The sequence below is a fragment of the Apium graveolens genome, chromosome 5 (assembly GCF_009905375.1).
Source record: "Apium graveolens cultivar Ventura chromosome 5, ASM990537v1, whole genome shotgun sequence".
Classification (NCBI taxonomy): domain Eukaryota; kingdom Viridiplantae; phylum Streptophyta; class Magnoliopsida; order Apiales; family Apiaceae; genus Apium; species Apium graveolens.
Window position 1 is genome coordinate 302757481 of NC_133651.1, and position 14845 is coordinate 302772325.

Here is a 14845-nt window from a genome sequence, read left to right on the forward strand (position 1 = left end):
GAATTCATATTATCCGGATAGTCGCGATATGCTGTGAAGTATCCCTCACGATGTAGAATAAATGTGATTAATTAATTAATCATATTTAATAAATTAGAGAATTTATATAAATAATGATAAAATAGTTTTATTATTATTTATTTCTACTACCGGCTTAATATTGAACCTACAGGGTCACACCATAAAAAGAGAATGATTTAATGGTGGAGGAATTAATTAATAATGGCTAATAATTATTTATTTATAAAATAAATAATTAATTGGCAAATTTAATAATTGATTAAATGAGATTTAATTGATTATAAATTAATTAAGAAAAGTTCTTAATATTATTAATTAAAGGATTTAAATTTTGGAAATTAAATCAAGTGAGAGAATTATTTCTAAAGTATTTAGAAAAAGGATTAATGATTAAAAGGTATTTTAATTATTAATGAGAATAATAAATGGGATAATAATAATAATATTTATGGGAAAATTTCAGCTGAAAATTTTGCCTATAAATACACTATTATAGACCCTATTTTATTCCAACCCACATCTAACCCGAAAACCCAAAAAGTTTGGAAAACCCAATTCTCGCCACCTCCTTCCTCCTCCTTAACATCGTTTTCTTGGTGGATACCGGTGGAGTGCTTCACACTTGAGGAGCAACTGCTAAGGATCTCTGATCGTTGTCTCCGAATTATTTTAAAGGTTAGATTCGATCCCTCGAATTTTTATTCACGATTTATATGCTTTTATTTGGATTTTGTATGTGTAAAAGTGTTTTGCCATGACCCCGCTGCGTTAAAAATCCAACAGATATAAGATAGTATTATTTCCAAGTCCAGGATTGAAAGTTGAAAGTTGATTGAAGTTATTTTTGGTTTTGGTTAGTTGAGTTATCCTCCAAACTGTGGCTTCTCCATTATTATTTGACCGTCGGATGTAACAGTCAAATAGGGGGAGATTGTTGAGCAAGATTGAAGTTGTATGTATAACTCAACAATACCGGTTTGGATAACTCAACATAGAACAAGGAATTTGAAATAATCTATACTCCACTAGAATCAGTATAGATTATTTATTGGGCATATACACAAAGGTTTTGTTAGCTGTAGTGAAGAAGACGTCAACAATGATCCATATGAAGTTCATTAATATATCCAGGCTTCAGAGGAATAAGGCTCGAGTCATTCAAAGCAGTTATCAGGATCAGTGTGAAGACCTTAAGGATTCCTAGCGAAGTTGGTTATATTTGGTAGAAGAATGTATAGTGGTTTGTACGGGAATAATACGATGGCCTGAGAGCGGAACTAGTCGTCTGTGAACCAGACCCTTGTACTAGACGTCCGTGATCCATGAAAGGAAATATGATAACTATGGATTTATGGCCTGGAGACTCTGATAAGTCTTCACAGATTTCAGAAGAAATCTTTGATCCCTTATGGCATATCATTGATCATTGGTTGTTTCTGTGAATTTCAGTACGTACATATCTGTCCTGACCGATGTGTTTGGTTGTTACGCCGTGTGACTCACTTCTGTTGTACTGCCTTGATTTTCTTTGAGCAATAAAAAGAAACCAAGTCCTTGTACTACTTCTACTACTCGAGTCACAGGTTAGAAGTGTACAGGAGTCACGGGTTAGAAAAGGATTAAAACAAAAGAGATCAAGTGACTGCACGGGTTTTATTCAAGTCGCAAGATAGCAGCTCCACAAGGAAATAGAGTCGCAGGTTAGGGAAGTGCTCAAGAAAAACTAAGTAAAATTCTCTCCACAAGCACTCCTGTGGTCGCAAGAAACAAAGAAATTCAAGGCATTATTTATTTATCAAGGGACAACATGGGAGTCGCAGGTTAGTTGATCAACTCAGAATATTCTCCAGGCATGCAAGGTCGCAACTTAGGTTCATCAATTCCAAATTCTAAGGCAACTTTTGATGTCCCTGTGGTCTCTAGTTAAATGGTTCAACTCCAAAAAGCTAAATACAAAAGCTATCCTTGGATCACCCGATCGCAAGTTGATTAATTTGTACAAGATATCAATTTAAAATGCTTGGACATAATTAAGCCACATAGTCTTCTTCTCTCTCCAGCCTATCAATCTATATAACCAAATAAATGCAAATTGAATATCAATCTCTCCATTTTTACAACAGTGCAGAGCTTTTGCAAAATTATCTCATCACTCTTTGAAAGCCTGATTTGATAAGGAAAGGTCATGCCCAATTTGATTCTTACCATTTAAAGACAAACTTGTAACACTCATTATTTAAAACTCCCTTGATTGTATTTAATACCTTTTGATAAGAGCTTTAGATTTTTAAAGTGATAAGAAGAACCCTATATTTATAGCTTGTTGCTTTGGTTCTTTTTATATGTGTAGCTTTGAATCTTTGTATTTGGAGTTGTAAGAAAACCTCCGGGTATTTATACTTTTGAATAAAAAGAATATTTACCCAGAATCTTTTTGTGTGTTTATTTTGTTTTAGTTTTGATATTCCGCTGCAATTAATTTAAGAAAATGACGAACATACATTCACCCCCCTCTGTATGTACCTTTTGGACTTAACACTTTATCTCTGTGGTAATCATATTACTTCTGAGAATATTTTGGACCTTCATTTTGGTCAGATGAACAAATCCCGGTTTTCCTTTAATCTCGTGGAGAATTTTGGAGATCGGAGCGATCAAAGGTGTGAACATGATGAAATCTCTCTCTCGACGTTGTTCGGCACCACGGTCTATTTCCTTCTTCCCCTCTATCCTGTTATCTTTTCGGTCACTAGCGGCCCTCGAGTAGTCATACTTCTTTATTTGTTTGGAGCGGTCATCCCTTCGGGAGTCTTTGTAGCCCCCGATACTTTTCATCTTTCTCTGAATATTCTCTCCCTTCACATAAATATCATTAAGGGACTTGGGGGGAAATCATAAAGGAAATAGCGAAGCTTTTTACCTTTGTAGGGGTCCGAACCCGCAGTGAGGAAGCCCATCACTTTGACCTTGTCCAAGTTGGTGACCATCTCAGCTTCCTCCTTAGACCGAGCAGATAATCCTCAAGTTCCTCGTTCGACCTCTGCATGCAGTGCCCAAGGCTTCGGTTTCCTTCGCCTTCCGGCACAGATGGGAATAATACTTCAAAAATTTCCTCTTCTACTATTCGTATGAGCCGATGGATCTAGGTTTAAGATATTTGTACCACATCGAAACTGGTCCCTTCAGGTAAGTTTAAAACATCTTACAAAGCATGATGTCATTATGACCCATCCCTATCATTAACAATTCGTACTTTTCACAGTGATCCTTCGGGTCACCCTTTCCGTTTAACTCTCTCATCTTTGGGAACTGACTCTCCTCGCCTAGAGGAGGTCGGTACTGCTCAATCTCCTCTGTAATGATCAGTTCTCGGTCAACCCTTCTGTCATCGAACATGGCTATCTCCAGCCGAGTCCTTCGTTCGCTTCCTTTTGGGGTTCGAATCAGAGTCAGACTCTTCTTCTTCGACATATCCCCTTCGATCTTCCCTCGGCCGAATGACTATAACCGTCTCATCAGCCTGTAATGCTTTACGAAGTGCTTCTCCTGTAACTCAATCTCTTCTCTTTGGAGCTGTAGAGCTTTTAATCGTAGTGCATCGACCTCCCTTCATTTTTTCCTAGCCTCCGCCTCTTTTTCTGCCTATTCATTTTCTTTGGCCTTGCCCTTCTCTGCGGCCAATTTCTCATCTCGGATCTTTAGTAGCAAAGCCTCTTCTTTGGGGGTTAATTTAAGTACCCCGTTAGAATCGATTAATGAGGATGTTTGTCCTTCGTCAAGAGGAGGGAAACCAGGTGGTGTCTGTTCATGGCTTGTGTCTGTCATTTTCCCAATATCTCGTATTACCATATACGGTGCCAAATGTTACGTCCAGATTGCTTCAGATGTAAGAACAGTCTTTGTTCGTTAAGAATAGCCTTCGGCTTGGACGTGAAAAAGAAGAGAATGCGAGGGATTGTCCCCCGATTCACCTCCGGTGTGAGAATAAGTAATCTGGATGTATAATAGGTTTGAAAATAAAAGAATGCAGAGCGAGTTTGAGAGTGTATTCAGTTGTGTGGTTTTTAAAATTTCTTGGGATATTTATACTCAAAACTGTAATTAATATTTGTCCGTTATGAGAAGAATCTGGACAAAAGTTGAAGGATTGATATGAGAGAAGCCGTTTTGATTCTGCATTGATGAATAGCTCGTCAAAGGCTAATTGGGCCTTCGGTCTATGAACAACATGGGTCTTTAACCCAATGATTTAAAGGCTCGATGGGTCTTCGTTCGTTGAGTCTCATCGGGCCAGATTGTTTAATAATGAGAAAATGCCTAAAATAACATATTATTTCATAAGAGCGGCCCAAAATAACAGTTGTCGGGACAAGTGCCTTTTTTACCCAAAAGGATCCGCATCAAGCAAATGCGTATACCTACTTCCTACCCCTATGACCCAAACATAATCATTTCTAACACAAACAAATTGATATATCTTCGGCGACGAGAATCACGATTCCATCTCATCTACATATCAGAGACACTCTAGTAAGTTTTATTGCTTTTTCAATCATTCCATAGCTTTGAATGTTTATCGAATTGATTTGATGCAGTGTATGCTTGTTACAGATATAAGTCTCATATCAAAGGATAAGGAAGAAAAGGAAATGACAGCCTAGCAGCCACATCAGCAAGCTTGCATCTCTCATCTCACTCTTGTAACAGAATCAGTTAGAAAATATAGATACAGAGGCATTGTATAGTTGAATATAGACTAGTATAAATTCATCATCTCTGTACTCAGCAAGCTAAGCTGAAATATTATTTTGTTCATTACTTTGTTGTTCATCTTCAGCTTCAATTCTGCAACTTCAACATTTCTGTTATGGTATCAGAGCCACGATCTATACACACACAATTATAACTCTATATGTGATGCGATCTTACGCTGCTGCTTTACATACTAACACCTCTCAATCAGCTTCTACATCTTCCATGGCGACTGTAATCGACATAAATCATCCATATTATCTGAGTTCATCGGATCATCCAGGCATCTCTCTCGTCACTGAAGTTCTTACAGACTCCAATTATCATCAATGGAGTCGATCTGTTAAAATTGCACTTTCCGCAAAGCTTAAGCTCGGATTTATCGATGGAACTCAACAGCAACCAGCTACTACATCTCCACAGTTTGCGTTATGGAAACGAAGCAACGATTTGGTAATTTCATGGATTCTTAACTCTGTTTCAAATGAAATTAGGAAAAGTATTGTTTATATGCATACTGCTCGTCAAATCTGGGAAGATCTTGCTATTAGATATTCACAAAACAACGTACCTCGATTGTTCAATATACGCAAAGAACTAGCATCTCTCACACAAGGCACACAATCAATTACTAGTTATTTCACATATTTTAGAGGTTTAATGGATGAACTGGAAAATCTAGCTCCTATACCTCGATGTTCTTGTTCTACACCTACTACCACATGTACTTGTGATCTGACTGTGAAGATTGTGAATTATGAGAAACAAATGAAACTAAGTCAGTTTTTGATGGGATTAAACGAGCAATTTACTGCTACGCGAGGTCAAATCCTGTTGATGTCTCCGTTACCTGATCTCAATCAAGCATATGCTATGCTTTTGCAAGACGAGAATCAACGTAGTCATGTGCAACCGATATCTTTGATGCCTGAACACTCAGCTATGAATGCAAGATTTATACATAACAATAATCAGAGGAAATCAGGTTCATTTAGACGTGATGATAGGAGGAATCCTGATACTGCTATTGAATGTGAATACTGTCACTTGTCTGGACACAATCGAGACAAATGCTTTGCTCTACATGGATATCCGGAGTGGCATCGTCTTCATGGCAAACCAAAGCCTAAGATTCGTGCATCTTCTACTAAGCAAAGTGCTGCTACTGTCATAATTGAATCTCCTAAAACAGATATGGTGCCTTCCTCTACTAATGTGTCTGATGAACTTTCCGAGTCACAGTGTCACCAATTGATTCAGATGTTGCAGTCTAAAATGAAAGCATCTCACTCAGTTCCCTCTTCTTCAGCTCCTTGGCTACATAACAGTACAAATCATGTGGCAGGTACTATGTATCTCTCTACTAATTCTGCCATATTTGCATCTCCTGTTCAATTTATCAATTCTGATTGCACCTGGATATTAGATTCAGGAGCTACACATCACATTACACCATTTCTTCATCTAGTCAGTAATATCAGACCTATGCAATCTGAACTTCATTTACCCAATGGAGAGGTATCTTCAGTTACTCACATAGGCACTATATGTTTGTCCAAACACATTACTCTACAAGATGTTCTCGTTGTCCCAAAATTTCAGTGCAATTTATTGTCTATCTCTCAACTTGCTCACAATTCTTCTTGTCATGTGCTATTTTCTTCTACTAAATGTGTCTTGCAGGACCCTGTATCGATGATGGAGATAGAGATTGGTAACCTCAGTGATGGTCTCTACAAATACACAACTTTTATCCCTCCTACTCATATCACTCCAGAGTCAGCTATTCTTTCAAATACTTGTCAGTTTAATACATCTGTGCTAACTAAATGGCATTGGAGGCTTGGACATCCATCCACAATTGTGCTAAGTCATATTCCTAGTATTTCAATACCTAAATCTTCTGTATTACCTGATTGTGAAATTTGCCACTTGTCAAAACATACTAGACTACCATTTCCAGTAAGGGATTCCAGAAGTAGTCATGTATTTGATATCATCAATTGTGATGTTTGGGGTCCTTATAAACATGTAACCCATGGTACTTGTAACAAATTTCTTACAATAGTGGATGATTTCTCTAAGAGTACATGGGTGTTTCTTTTGACTTCCAAATCTCAAGTATTTACTTTACTTGCAGATTTTATATCTTATGTTCACAATCAATTTCACACAACAATCAAGATCATAAGATCCGACAATGGGAGTGAATTCACTAATTCGAATCTCCATAGTCATCTGACTCACTTAGGCATTATTCATCAGTTTAGTTGCCCCCACACACCTCAGCAAAATGGCTCTGTCGAACGTAAACATCAGCATCTTTTGAATGTAGCTCGCGCACTTAAAATTCAAGCTAACTTTCCTATCTCTCTATGGGGTGACTGCATTCTTACTGCAGCTCATCTCATCAACATATTGCCCACTCCTGTGTTACAATATAAATCACCCTATGAGCTTTTGTTTAATAAAGCCCCTGATTACTCGACATTACGTGCGTTTGGTTGTTTATGTTATATCTCCAATCTTTATTCCATCCCTGATAAATTTGCTGCCAAGTCCATCAAATGTGTGTTTTTAGGATATCCATTTAACAAAAAGGGATATCGAGTCATGGATTTACAGACCAAGAAATGTTACATTTCCAGGGATATTATCTTTGTAGAAGATCAATTTCCCTTTCATACTTTGTCACACTCTACTACCGTTCCATGTGAAACTGCACCTATGTTCCCCATATCACCTTTTCATGAATTTCAGACTGACAATCCTCCTTCAGTTGTTATTCTGGATACTCTTGCTTCTCCACAACACTCCTCTTCTACATCTAACACCTCTACCCCTTCTGTTCCACCCTCTCCACTACCTATAGCTGTTACAAAACCTACTCGTGTCAAACAAATACCAGCTAAATTTAAAGACTATACAGGGTTGCCAGTCTCTTCTCGTTCTTCATCTGCAGGTCTGCTCTCAGGTATGCATCTCTCCAATACATGTAAATATCCTATTCAACATTACTTGTCATATACCGTTTTTACTTCCTCTTATTCTCGTTTCCTATGCAATTCTGCCTCCATTCCTATACCCTCTACTTTTAAACAAGCTGCCTCCGATTCTAACTGGCTTACAACTATGAAGCTTGAAATTCATGCTATGGAAAGTACTAACACCTGGGAATTAGTACCCAGACCTTCTAATCAACACATTGTTGATTGTAAATGGCTTTTTAAAGTCAAGTATTTTCCAGATGGTCGTATTGACCGATACAAAGCCCGTTTGGTAGCTAAAGGCTTCACTCAAACGTATGGTCTTGACTACTTTGAAACATACGCCCCAGTTGCAAAGATGACAACTGTGCGTCTATTAATTGCTGTTGCAGCCTCTCAATCCTGGCCTATTACTCAACTGGATGTTATGAATGCTTTTCTCCATGGCGATCTTCATGAGGAAGTTTTCATGAGAGTGCCTCCGGGTTACTTCCAATTGTCCTCTATTCCTGCCATTAATGCAATTACAGACACTTCTGCTTGGGTCTGCAAACTGGTAAAATCTATCTATGGGCTTCGTCAGGCACCCCGATGCTGGTTTACGAAATTTTGTCACACGTTGGTTCAATACGGGTTTATCCAATGTCATGCTGATAATAGTTTATTCACCTTTCACTCTGGTCCTCAGTTTGTGGCCGTTTTAGTCTATGTTGATGATATCCTTATTACTGGTACTAGTAAGGATTTAATTCAGCATGTCATATCTCATATGGCTACCGCTTTTAAGGTCAAGGATTTGGGATCTTTACGATATTTTCTGGGCATTGAAGCTGCTCGTTCTACCGCTGGCATATATCTTCATCAACACAAATACACTCTTGATATCTTACATGACACAGGTCTTGCTGCTGCACGTCCCTCCAAAGTTCCACTTGATCAAAATCACCAATTGCATCTGTCTAAGAGCCCAGACTTGTCTGATGCTGATGTGTTCATTTATAGACGCCTTGTCGGACGTCTTATATACCTCACGGTCACTCGTCCTGACCTTGCCTATGCTGTGCAAGTTCTATCTCAGTTTATCTCCAAACCCAAGGTGGATCATCTTCAAGCAGCCTACAAGACTGTTAGGTACTTAAAGGCGTCTCCTGGTCAAGGACTGTTCATGGCTGCTAACACAAAACCAACTTTGACAGCTTTTTGTGACTCTGATTGGGGGGGCTGTCGTGTTTCTCGTCAATCTTTGACTGGTTACTGTATTTTATTTGGTCAATCTCTTATTTCCTGGAAGAGTAAGAAACAACACACGGTCTCTCGCTCATCTGCTGAGGCTGAATATCGGTGTATGGCTGACACCTGCTGTGAATTATCCTGGCTTCTCTCACTGTTTCGCACGTTTGGTTACTTTGATCTTACTCCGGTTACCCTTTTCTGTGATAGTAAGTCTGCCCTATATATAGCTTCTAATCCCGTCTTTCATGAACGGACGAAGCATATCGACATTGATTGCCACATTGTGCGTGACAAACTACAACTCGGGGTTATTCAAACCCGTCATATTCCTTCTGCAGATCAGCCAGCCGATATGTTTACTAAATCACTGGCTGCTGGTACTCTCTCCAATCTTCTCTTCAAGTTGGGTGTTTGTAATCTATTTCAAACTCCCATCTTGAGGGGGGATGTTACAGATATAAGTCTCATATCAAAGGATAAGGAAGAAAAGGAAATGACAGCCTAGCAGCCACATCAGCAAGCTTGCATCTCTCATCTCACTCTTGTAACAGAATCAGTTAGAAAATATAGATACAGAGGCATTGTATAGTTGAATATAGACTAGTATAAATTCATCATCTCTGTACTCAGCAAGCTAAGCTGAAATATTATTTTGTTCATTACTTTGTTGTTCATCTTCAGCTTCAATTCTGCAACTTCAACATTTCTGTTAATGCTCATATTAGGGTTTTTTTACTAAATGTTGTTTATATATCATTCATTTTAAATTGAGTTTAATTATCTTGTTTTGTGTATGCCTCATATCTTATTATTATTTATTACTAAAGTAGATTATTATGTTAGACGGACATTGTGGTTATACTGTTTGAAATACTATTTTGGGGATTTGGATCCATGAAATTTATATTGGTTGCATTGGGTGCTTGTTCATAAGTTTAAATTATAGCAATCTATTTGTGTAAGTTATATAAAATCCTGGGTTATAATATTTTGACACCGTCTTGTATTACACTCCCTGATTGCGGAATTAAAAGTTATTATTACATGTCCATGTACTTGTTAGACATTAATTTTTATGTTCGTTAATAAACTAGATTGCGGGTGTAGCTCATTAAGAAATTCATAGATGCTTGTTGTACTTCTTCTAAAAGTTGTTTCTAGTTGTAGCATTCTATATACCCACACTACGTTTTTCCTCAGAGAAACCAACAACTCTGTACTTTGTCAATTTAGACGGTGGATGTAATAGTTAGTAAGCCAGACCACCACTGGAGAATTCAATTATAATTTAGAAATTTATATGACTGAGCCAAGGCTCAATAGATTAAGAAAGTCTTACCAAATGTAGTAACCTAAATTAAAATATTACGCACTGTTGATTTGTACATGTTATAATATCATCTATATACTTAATGTTGTTTGTTAATGCCAATTGTCTCCACTTTGTTAACTGCCTTGCTTATTTAGTAATTGATTAATAATGTTTCTTATTATGTAATATCACAATGGTGTCTAGCTCAGTGACTTGAACTCCAACCCAAGCATGTTGTTTATCTCATGCCTTAGCTTCTTTTGGACTTCGGGGTGATTAACCAATTCTGCAATGCTCCATTCAATAGACCGCAGTGTTGTGTCAATTCTAGTTCTAGATATGAAATGATAAGATTAGATACTACATAGCAATCTGATACAACAGGATTTAAGATAGCTTCTTGACTCTAGCTTACATGCCTTATTGGCAATATAAGATTACAGCAAATCTCTGGCTTTATAACAGTGGTGATCTTTAAACAAGGTTAAAAAGTTGTTAAATATTCGTGTCTGAATTTAATTGTTCTTTTAAACATGACGTCAAAGAGAAAGATTCCAGGAGCAAAATTAGCGGAAGCAAATGTACCAGCAATGTTGATGTTGTCAACAATATGATAAACATTGTCCTCGCTGATCTATCCTTTTCGCTGAGCCTCTAAAATGTGATCCATGACACACTTTAAGATGTTGTTTCCTAATCTCTTTATGTTTTCAAGCATCCTGTTACAAACTCAGAAAGACGTGTACTTAATGTTGTTTGTTAAGATCACTTTTGGCATTTTAAATATCTAATCCGTTGTGATTTTGTTTTATCTTATAGGTCATGCATCCGAATGACGAGTTAACTATGTTTCTTGGGCCTAAGATTTCTTCTTTGCTACAGTTGCAGTCAAGCCATAGATCGTCTACTATATGGGATGTTGGTGGTGGCAATTCTTAGCGATCTAGGCGGCGTAACCCTACACAAGCCAGGTTTCCTCCCCTACATGGTAGCATGATTCCTATTCTTGAGGACTTAAGATTTGACAGGGTTTCTAGACTTTCTTGTATCAATATTGACTGGAGATTAATTACTGCGCTTATGGAACGTTGGAGACCTGAGACGTATTTCTTTCATTTACCAGTTGGAGAGTGCACAGTTACCTTTCAGGATGTTGGTGTTCTACTTGGTTTACGCATAGATGGTGACGTTATTACTGGTAATACTGGTGGTGTGGATAGTGGATGGGCGAATCTGGTTGAGCACATATTTGGTAAGAGACCTAAAGAAGAAGATAAGGAGTTGAAAGGTGGACGATTACAACTGAGCTGGTTGACTTTATGTATTAAAAATCTGCATGCTTCACCATCTGAGGATGATGTAAAGCGTTATACTTAGTCATATATACTACAACTGATTGTCGGGATTCTATTTACTGATCATTCAGGCGGCCAAGTCCACTGCATGTATATCCCGCTGATACAAGACTTTGACCGTTGTAAGAGTTTAGCTTGGGGGGCAGCTGTACTCGCATACTTGTTTAGGGAGTTGTGCAAGTCGTGCAGGGGTGGAGTTGAGGAAATGGTAGGATGTGTTCTTCTATTGCAGCTTTGGGCATGGACCAGGTTACCATTTTTAGCTCATGTTCATCGCGGTCCAGTTTTGGAGACTTTGGACAATCCTTTATGGTGTGATCATACAGGTCCTAATGGAATGTGATGGTGTAAGCATTTAAAATTTTCAGTCACAAGTTCACATATGCTATCCACTCATCGCTTGTGTTTGGATGCTCTTGCACCTTCTCATTTTGAATGGCAGCCATACACCAATGAGGTTCTTTCAAAGCTATCTGAGCACTTTAAAGAAGATGCTGAAATTTGGTGTTATAAAGGGCCTTTGATCTGCTTTCACATCTTGGAGCCACATTTATCGGACAGGTGTATAAGGCAATTTGGCACGGTTCAAGAAATACCAGAAAATGAAGAATTCTCGAAGGCACTGCATGATATTAATTTCCAAGGAAAATAATGTACCAACTAGATTTCTAAGCATCAGCCACATATTGTTCATTGGAATCATCGACGAGAGCATGTGATCAATATTAGTGCCCATCTTGGTATCGGGGTTGCTGATGGATATTTTGAGTGGTATATTAACATTACTCGCCGGTTTCATACACGTATTGCTGGAGTGCACTTTTATACGGTAATTTTACTTTCTTTTCCTAACTACTATTTACTAAGTAGTGCCATTTAGTAGTACCAATTGTCTGGACATTATAAATAGCCTTACTTATATAGTAATGATAAGTAATTTCTTTTAGTGGTTCCGTAGATACGTTAGTTAAATTAAAGATTTGATACTATATACTGTCTGCACCAGGCGACTTGATCCCCCTTTCATTGATTATTTTCCACTTATTTTCAACATAAATGCGCTTAGATTTTATATTTTTCCTGTCTGTTTGATTAATCTTCATTTTATTTGATCAACTTACTTCATTTTTTGTATGCTCAACATTTTTCAGCTTGATATGTTTGATCATATAGCTACTATAACAAGGGGCGAGATATATGGAAGCAAAGAAGATATTTCTCATTTATGCGCTCATGGAAAACAACTTGTAAAAAATGCATTCAACTACAGTGTTTTTCAAGATTTTCTTGCAGAAGATCGAAGAGAGCAAGAAATTTTCAAGAGACCAAAGCCAAAAAAAAGGTCACAAAGGAGGACGAGGCGGAGTTAATGCACCAAAATGGAAAGGGGTTCAGGTTGATGAAATACCCCACGGGGAAGCTCCTGACATGGGTAATCAAGCATCTGATTTTGTTAATGAGGGATTTGAGAATTTGCGAAGAAGTGAACCTTTGCAGCGACTTGAGGTTCTTAAACATATTAATCATACATCATTCGAGTTACCTAACTGGGATTTATTACCTTCTGAGGAATTTTTGCGGATGTCTAATGATGCTATTGTGAACCATTCCCCTGAACAATTTGTTCCAGATGAGCCTGCACATCATGATCATTCCCCGATTTTATCACAGCCAACCTTTACTCTGTTATCTCAATCCCCTCTTAAGTCTCAATCAGCTCAGCAACATCCCCTCTTAAGTCTCAATCAGCTCAGCAACATTAGTCATTTTCAGTAGAACGCCACCAGCTTACGCCACTTGCAATTAGGAATGGCAATCGGGTCAGATCAGGTCGGGTATTGCAGAATCCATATCCAAACCCGAAAATTTTATCCATGCCCGAACCCGACCCGAACCCGAAAAATACCCGAAAATGAATACCCGAACCCGATCCATCGGATTTTGGATCGAATTCGGGTATACCCGAAACCCGGAATTTTTTTGAATTGGATATTCATACCCGAAACCCGAATCTGAAATCTGAAATCTGAAAATTTGTATAATTATTGATATTGCAAGTGCTTGGGATTGAACACGCGACTTGTAGAGAAAAAATTTTAATGTGTCATCTTCAACCACTACACCACATCATTAATTGTGTTATTATATGCATAACTAATATTTAAAAAATTAACTCAATTGATACCCAATTTTTTAGATTTATTACTAAAAGATGTTTTGTTAAACTTATAAACCTTATCACTCGTTTAAATGATTGAATAATTATATTTAATTAAACTTTATAGTTAGTTAATTTTTAACATAAACATAAAAATATATGTTCTAAAATTTGTATAATATATATTATTAAAATATATATATATATATTATAATACGTAATATATAAAATTCTAATATTATATATATAGTTAATATATATAGGGTATATATATAATAATAATTCGGGTTTTTTTCAGATTTCAGGTTCGGATAGAGTTTCTGATTTCGGATCGGTATACCTAATATCCAAATCCAAATCAAAAAAAATTCGGGTTTAAAAATTAAATCCATATCTAAATCCAAATCCAAAAAACCGGGTTCAGTAAATCCAAAATTTCGGATTTCGGATCGAGTATCTGTCAGATCGAATTATTTTGCCATCCCTACTTGCAATGGAGCAGTCACCCCAGCATCGCCCTGCAGCGTAGGAGCAGCGGCCTGAAGCACATCAACAGCAGCCTAAAGCGCAGAAGAAGCAGCTGCAGCAGCCTCATATACAGTTGCGAGAGCGCAGGAATCGTCATACAAATTGCGGAACTAATGGTAAAAAGGTACATGATTGCAAGCGGCCGAGGTACAAAATAGCTCCATTTCTACTTATCCTTTTTTATATGCACATTTTAATTATATTATTTAAAACTCTGCTAGTATCATATATTATTGATTATTCTGCTATTTATTTGCAAGTACCAGTATTAACATAATAACCAACAAGTATTAACAAGATGCATTTTATGCAAACTTATGGTATTAGTTATCCTTTTTTATATGAATATTATAATTGTTGTTCACTATTGTTATTTATATTGCAAAAAAATTATGGTACTAGTTAAATTAATGCGTTACAGTTGCAAATATATGTGAGAATGATAACATGGGCTTGTCATGCTTTTGATTTGTTTGATAAAACATACACATATTTTAGA

The 14845-nt window shown here is 37.2% G+C and overlaps 1 long non-coding RNA gene across 1 annotated transcript; it reads left to right on the top strand.

Annotated features, from left to right (window-relative positions):
• Positions 1-4472: 4472 nt before the first annotated feature.
• Positions 4473-13899, top strand: LOC141659281 (uncharacterized). Its single transcript, XR_012549703.1, has 3 exons — positions 4473-4551; positions 11125-12489; positions 12812-13899. It is a non-coding gene; the product is annotated as an uncharacterized LOC141659281 (long non-coding RNA).
• Positions 13900-14845: the final 946 nt, after the last annotated feature.